Below are 7,048 nucleotides of genomic sequence, written 5' to 3'. Positions count from 1 at the left end.
GACTGCAATTGGACAATATTAAAACAAAAATGTCGTACGTAAAGACGAAGAGGTTAAGATAAGACCGTGGAGCATGGAAGCTTTTTAGTTGCAGTAAATGACCTGCCAATAACGACAGGATAACTAATGATAATGATGATGATGATATGAGAATAATGCAGAATATTAAGAATAATGCATTACATATTTTGAATAATACAAATGAATGAAGAATTAAAAATAACAATTTCTCCTGAAAAAATCTCCACGTCGCTGAGAATATTCTTCTAAAGAAAAGCAAAGAAACAGAGGAAAAAAATAAAGATTTAATATTATACATGATTTCTTTTAAAATCCTATTTAAATATTAATTGACATTCTTATATACTATACATCTGGAACAGTCCCAAGGCAAATCATACATAAGTTCATTTGATTGCAAAGAACAATTTGCAATCAAATTAAAGTATGTTTTAATAGGGTGATTCCATCAAAGCATTATATAACGAGGTTTCTGAATTGTTACGAAAGAATCTTATTTCTATTGAAGTTTAGAAATTTTTCAGTGATAAAATATATTTCGTTATTTTTCTCTATATTTCTTTTAAAAAATCCAATTTCCTTTCTGTGTGGAGAATGGGGGTGGAGGGTGGAGGGAATGACAGTAAGACATAGAGATGGATTTGTAAGTAATTTGTCATCCCATCAAGAAAAAAAAAAGTCAATTACGTTCGTTTAATGAGTTTGCATTTTACATTTAAAGGTTCGAGGAAATGAAAAGAAAATTAGAAAGAGACGAACGAGGGACGGAATCGTTTAAAATTAAAATTTTCCATAAAGGAACTGATTTCGCTCTAGGAATAACGTTGTTGCAATATGATAACATTTTGTAGTCTAAGAAAACTTATTACGGGTTTCAACTTAGCTAACTTGTTTAATATTTATTAAAAAAAAAAAGATCTAGTTCTGATTTGCTGCAATGAAAATATAAATTGAACAGCCTTATTATGCATTCTAATTACTAAGTTTCCCGGATATTACGTGATTGCTGTTTTAGTTAAGAAATTCTTTTATGAAAATTTTAATTAATTTTTTCTTGCCTTTTTCAGGTAAAAATTAACCTTATCTTCGATCCACTCTGGTTTAAAATGCAAAGTTCCTTATTTTACTTTTCTTTTTTCATGCTCTATAATCTGGTGCTGCAATTCATGAAAAACTTTGGACTGAAAAATGGCTTTGTATTTGGATAGTGTGTAATCAGCATATCAACTACTACTGCGCTTGTTTAGGTAATCCAGGTCAGATTTCTTTCCTTGTTAACAATGCTCTTCAATTGCCTAAATGTTGAGTCCGCATAGAAAAGTGTATGTACCGGGAATAGAATATGGAGACAAGCGCAACAAAGTCGACCATGTTGGTAGTTGGAATTTAACAAAGAATACAGGTGCTTCTTACGGCTGCATGGAAAGAGGGTACTATCTACCTCGAAATTTAAGTATCTTGGATCGTATCTCAACCAGTATGTAGGATTATATACAGAAACCCAACACAGAATACAGGATTAGGATTAGAATTTAGATTTCTGGGCTTTCAGCATCTATGGCCATGTTGGCCCGTCACGTTTGAGGGATGACGTCGGTCGGCGATCACAGTATCCGGGGAAAGGAATAAAGAAAGGATTGGGGAAGGAAGGAAGTGGCCTGGGACCTATAAGTTAGGAACCACCCGGCATTTGCCTGGTATAAAGGAGGCAAAACCAGGAAAACCTCACTCAGAATGGCTGACCTGAAAAAGCTTTTTTTTACACTTTTTCGAGCGGGTGCCCCCACCGGGAATTGAACCTGGGACCGTATCGACTATGTTAACACAGAATACAATTTGGTTGACTAAAATTAGACAAGAATGAGCGCGATACTGTGTCACAAGAAAGTAAGTGATAGGTTAAAAGGCCGTATATATAAAACAGTAACAGAACCGGCGGTGATACACGGTACTGAAACCTGGGCAAACACAAGATTTCAGGAAAAGAAGATAAAAGAAGCAGAGATCAAAATGCTATAATGGATGTGTGCTGTACTGCGGAAGGACACAATAAGGAATGACTGTGTAAGAGGCGCTGTTAAAGTAGAATCCTTGAGTCAAAAGTCGCAAAAATGGAGACTGAAATGGTTTGAACACGTAGAACGTAGAGACCATTACTATGTGGGAAAGAGAATTGAAATGATGGAAGTAAGAGGAAGAACTTAACTGAGTACTGAAGTAAAATAAAAATCTATATACAGAAAATTACAAACGTTTCTGCTCTGTTTCATCATAGAACGGATCTTGAAAAATTAATATCTACTTGAGAATTAAATTATAAGTATGAAACGTAGAAAAGTTACTTCTCTTTGTGTCAACCTTCAAATATTCTCTAATTTCATGTAGAAGCCATTTTTTAGCAGATTGTAATTTAAAGTACAATTACAACAAACTACTTCCAAATATGTTGTCTTCAGTCGTCGTTAAATTATAATAAGGAGTAACACAAGAAATGTGGTTCAAAATTGATATTAAATCAATAGCTAATCAAAATGAAGATCCACTGTCGTTACTTTTAATGTAAACAGAATTTCTCGCAATATGCATCACCGTAATTTAACAAAGTTTGATGACAGAAAATTTGCCAGAAATTTGTTGTAATTATAGGCAACTTTTTACTATTAAACTAAAACTTTTAAACTTTTGAAGAAGGACGGAAGAATATGCTTAGTCCCACGGTGAGGTAAAATGTTTTTACATTGCAGCCTAGAATATATTATGCAACCACAGTACGAGTACATACAATGCTGTAATTAGTTGTGTTTGACATTTGGTTTAATAACGCTAGAGTCAGTAGGAAAAATTAATTTGGATTTAGGAACAGCGTTAACCGTAAGAACTCGAACCAGTGGAACTTCGTTCGGGTAACGCTTAAGTTCGTAGTCCGTGGGTCCACTGTATTTCAATAAGAATTTCAATATTTTCCTTACGGAACTGTGGTACAACCAGTGAGTCATTCAGCCGGTTTGCACCGGTTTGCCGAACCGGTTTATAAAATTGTCCCTTCACCACTAAATCCAGTACATACGATAATTTTCTAGTACTATTTTTGACAATCAATGTACAAAATATCAATATAAAATGCTAGTTATTAGTACATAATAATATAATTATATGGTAATAATATTAATACACAGGCAACTTACTATAGGCCAACTAATCATAGAACCTGTTTTTAACTGTTAGTCATAATAACTATTAACCGATTGTTAAATACAAATCACAGAACTGGTTGTTAAATGATTTGAATGACATCACTAAGTAGAACCTGAAATGACAAGTCAAAATGGCTGGTCGCAGAATTTGAACTTAACGAGGCAAGATTTAACGGTTAATCCATATTCGTTTTTCCAAGATATAGTTTATACTAATGACCCAAGTAGTCCTACTGTTGTGCCTTGTTCCATGTCCCTGCCTTTATTACTACTGTATTACCATCCTTTGGCCCCTTTTATTTTCTTTCCCCTTCCCTGTCGAATTTCCAAAATCCTTCTTTAGTAGTAACTTACGTCATAAATCCTATGCCCTGTCCAAATTTCAAGTTTCTAATCTAAGTGATTTGGTCTAAACTTTGATCAATCAGTCAGGACTTTTATATTTATAGAGATTATTATTATTGATAGTAGGTGGAGGAGGAGAAAGAGGAGGAAGGGGAAGGAAGAGTAGTAATACGAGCAGAAGTCAAAACTGTGTAATTTTATTAAGTTTGCATTAATTTATAACGTTTCTGAGAAAGTGTGCCTAATATCCTAACAGCACAGGATGTGCTAGGCATGTGTCATTTAGGTGTCTCAGCTACTTTTTAGGTACCCGACATTTGGCGCATATGATATTCATGTGCTAAGTATGTACTTCAGCTACCTACAGTTTTATGTACTTCTTATACCTAATTAATATTTGCAACTATGTATCACAAATATAGCATTTATATACCGGCTCAGTTTCGCACTCTAACAGTCATTTCTTTTTATGTCGTCACTTGGGACATATATTTGTAATGTTCAAGGTACGTCCTTTAGGTACATACTATTTCAGATACTCTAACAACAAAAGATGTGCTTAACATGCTACATTTAGGTATTCTAACTTCATCTCCCACATTTGATGCATTCATCTCCCACATGCTTCTTTTTCTAAGCGATGTGTATTAGAAACAACAAACGCATCAAGTTTATTATATTAGTTGGCAACTGTCGCCGATCATTTGGAAGTGAATATGGAAGAACCATGAAATAAAGTAAATAGACATTCGTCATTTTGTTATAAAATTACATGGCGAGTAGATTTTATCTGATCCCAAACGCTTATCGTCGAATATAAGCAGTTAAAGTAGCACCCTGATTAGCCAAATTCAAAATACCTTAATAATTTATGCCTCTACAAGCGACATTGTCTTCATCACCTCCGTGGCCACGTCGGTAGAGCATGCGGCTAGTAATCCAAAGGTTGTTGGTTTGCGTCCCCCCCTTGAGTATATATATATATATATATATATATATATATATATATATATATATATATATATATATATATATATATATATATATATATATATATGTTTGTTTAAAGTGTTTTTTAGACTCACCTTAATGTAAACACATTACGCATATAGGCGATTTAACATATTTTGGGGGACTAAGTTTGTCGTTCATTGACGCTTACGGCATGGGGAACATAACTAGAACATACTAGGCACGTTCCCCAGGTACATGTCAGGCATGTGCCTAGGGCAGACATAGACTATGACTATTACTTGCCATCCATGTGATTTCTCTCTCAGAGCTACATAAGGCACATACTGGACACATTCCCATGTACCTGAGGAAACATAACAGGCATATGCCTGCTATGTAATTGTGCTGTTAGGGTAGAAGAAATTCTGCTCACCACTCAAAAAGTGAGTGAAAGTGGTCCAAAATTGTGAAAGTGGTTGCTCGACCATCTCTGAAATTATAAAAATTTGAGTGTGATGAACTTTGTATATGAGAAGGTCAATAACACTACTCACGTTGTCGTACATACAAGTGTTCCTGAATGGAGGCCATCTTTATTGTCGGTGGAGAGTCAATTTTTACATTTGCAAGCATGTACGAAAACTGCAATTGCTCAGGACGTACGAATCAGACGAACACCAAACATAAAGGAATGTTTAGAGGAGAGACTGAGGTACACGGAAAATATATACTCTTGCTTCTATGTATGTGAAAGTGAATTATTACGAAAGAATTGGTGAAATGAGAATTTGATTTGAAAAGAAACACGAGAATCCCGATAAAGACCACGGATACGATGTTGTTCACCATAAATGCATATGATTTTGGATTGAACCAGGATCTCCTCACACGAGAGGTGAACACTGTATCACTCAACCACCATGCCACCCTTACTGTCCCTAGTACTTTCTTAACCGTTTTCGCTTCCACATCAATTTTCTCCATTCTTTTCTATACCCACATTTTGAAAGCCAAGTCATTTTTGTCACGTTTCCATGATGTCCACGTTTTTACCCAATAACATACAATTTTAACATTTCATGTGCCCTTTTCACAATTCTTTCTCACTAGCCGTCAAATTACATTTTATTCCTATTCCGGTGCTCCTATTTTCTTTTATTTCTTTCTCCTACACTGAATTTAAGTTTGTCTTCCCTTGCTACAATATGCAAATCACCTATTAGAATTACACAATATTGGTGGAAAATACATGTATGTGTGATTGTGTCATAAAAGAAGGCTTAGCGGGCACTGTCTGCAAATGAAACCTCAATTTCATACATATAGTTACAATGTAATAACCAAGAGCCACACGTATACGTGATTTCATGTCAACGATGCAGCTATAGAATCCAACCAAAGAAAAAGCTTAAATTTAACCTTTATTATAAGTTTTAAAGTTTGATCAAGCTATTCTGATAAGTATTCTGAATGGTTCATTCCATGCAAAATGATCTTTGAAGGATATCATAAGCAATTACAGTGGTTCATTTATAAGGTACTTTAAGGATTAAATAGAAATGTATTCCCCTTTCTAACATTTAGTGTTAGATCTGAAAACTGTACTAAATTAAGCTTCCCTCTTCTTTTTTTATTTTATTTTTAACCAACAATTCATAGAGGATTATATTGTAGAGACAAAAGGAGGAATAGAGAGGTCGTTCATACGAACTATTTTTTCCCCCCTTTGTGTGAGAGCTCAGCATTAGTATTGTATAGTGCCTTGTGTTTCACTCTCTTTTGCCAGGAAGATATTTGTCGAAAGAAGATGAATCCATTCCTCTCTCATCCCTTGCTTCACTTATCTTCTCCCTTATTGTTTTACATAAGAGTCCATGGTTCCTAAGATGATGAAGAAAAAGATCTCTAGACACATCTCGTTTCGCTGTAAAAAAAAAAAAAAAAAAATGTTCGTACATTTTTTCTCGTTCAAGCAGGAGAGGAGATCAGGGTTGCCAAACATCAATGGTTTTCCACTAAACCTGATGGTATTGTTGCTATATAATAGTCAAGTTTTTTTTCTGTATTTTTTCTTCAGTATAACTAGAGTCCCTGAGAGCCATTGAATTTTCATTTTTCAGGGGGTTGCGAGGTAGGCGCGCACCCAGAAATTTTTGTTGCGAAGATCCAAGTTTTGGGAGCACATTCAAACTACAAGCCACTACATCTATGTAGTATTGAATGGGTATTATTGTGCACCCTAAAAGGCGATAAGTAATAGTAAAATAGTTCCATCTATATTTTCAGGAAAACAATATAGCTAGATTGTTTTTACATGAGAAAGAGTACAGATGAAGTGTAAGATTAAATTATCATACTACATCAATCATTTCCCTGGTAAACAAGTATACTTTTATTGAGAAAGTGTACAAATGTATACTGAATAAGGATTTTTTTTGGGGAGTCCGGAATTGGTGAACCCCCCGTAGGTGCTCCCCTATAACTGACTCATTCAAATGACTGTCAACAAATATTGCAAAAAGCAGTTCAAGGTC

Source organism: Thermobia domestica, chromosome 9, assembly GCF_964235325.1.
Source record: "Thermobia domestica chromosome 9, izTheDome1.hap1.1, whole genome shotgun sequence".
Classification (NCBI taxonomy): Eukaryota; Metazoa; Arthropoda; class Insecta; order Zygentoma; family Lepismatidae; genus Thermobia; species Thermobia domestica.
The sequence above is the reverse complement of the archived record's forward strand: the minus strand, read 5'-3'. Positions refer to the sequence as shown.